This window comes from Orycteropus afer, unplaced genomic scaffold (genome assembly GCF_000298275.1).
Source record: "Orycteropus afer afer isolate SDZICR_OR568_19922 unplaced genomic scaffold, OryAfe1.0 scaffold00097, whole genome shotgun sequence".
NCBI classification, from domain to species: domain Eukaryota; kingdom Metazoa; phylum Chordata; class Mammalia; order Tubulidentata; family Orycteropodidae; genus Orycteropus; species Orycteropus afer.
The window spans coordinates 10205760-10207181 of record NW_006921684.1 but is presented as its reverse complement, the minus strand read 5'-3'; positions in this window follow the sequence as shown (position 1 = coordinate 10207181).

Sequence of the window (1422 nt, the reverse complement as noted above, 5' to 3'; positions counted from 1 at the left end):
GAATTTGTTAAAAACAGACCAGCCTTACAAGAGATGCTAAAGGGAGCCCTTTGGACAGAGAAGCAACAACAGCCAACAACAAGTGACCATTAACACACATGATGATATTCACTCAGAAACCAACCCAGCTATGAAAGTATCCAAAGTAAATAAGCCTACAAGATTATAAACAGGGAACCAGAGATATCAATTGACTAATGAGGACAACTACAAACCAAAAGAAGGGAAAAGATTGTGTAGTTACAGAACTTCTAGCTGGTAGGGAAGTCAAGGCAACTACAAGATAGAATGGACTGTTCTAAACTTGGGAAGAAAACTATAAATCACAGGGTAACCTAGAAGAAAAATGATAAACCTTCACATCAAATTGAAAAAGAGGACCAGCATAAATATTCAGCAAATACTAAAACAATAGCAATGAAGGAAGTGATAACATGATTCATAAACACAACGAGCTCGCCATAGAAAATTATATGGAACAAAGAAATTGACACCAAGGAAAAGCACATAACAAAAATGTCAGCAACAAATTCATATTTGCTGATAATTATGTATCTGGCAAGGGACTTATCACTAAGATTTATGGAAAACTCCATCACCTCAACACTAAAGGAATTAACAATCTGGTTGAAGAGTGGGCAGGGGACATGAATGGACGCTTCACCAAGGGGGATATTCTGGTGGCCAGCTAATACATGAGATGCTCACAATCGTTGGCCATCTGAGGGATGTAGGTCAGAACGGCAATGAGATTCTGTCTTACCCCAGCACTGATGGCAGGGTTCAAGGAGACAGAGGCTAGTGGGTGCTGGTGGGGATATGGAGACATTAGGACTCTCGTGCACTGCTGGTGGGACTGTGAAGTGATGCAACCACTGTGGAAGGCAATATGGCAATTCCTTGGAAGGCTGGAGGTGGAGAAGCCGTTTGGCCGAGCGATCCCATTACTAGGTGTGTATCCTGGAGAGGTGAGAGCCAGGATAGGAACGGATGTATGCACACTCATGTTCATCGCAGTGCTATTTACAGTAGCAGAAGGATGGAGACGGCCTACGTGCTCATTGGTGGCGGAAGAGTAGGTGGCCATGCTGTGGTGCATACACATAATGGAATGCTGTATAGCACTAGGGAATAAGGTAGAGTCTGCAAGATACCACATGATATGGATGAACTTGGAGAACATTATACTGAGTGGAATGGGTCATGTGGATAGTCAAGCAAAGGTTTATATATGGAGGGAAACTTTCTTTGTTGGTTGCCGGGGTGGGAGGGAACACTGCAAAAAAAATGCATTGCCCCATGTCACTTTAGTTTTGTGTATTTCACTGTGCATAAATTATATTTCAATAAAATGCATTAAAAAAAAAAAAAAGAAACAGCTTTGGGAATGGTCTCCAGCTTATGGCATGCTTGAACCCTGAA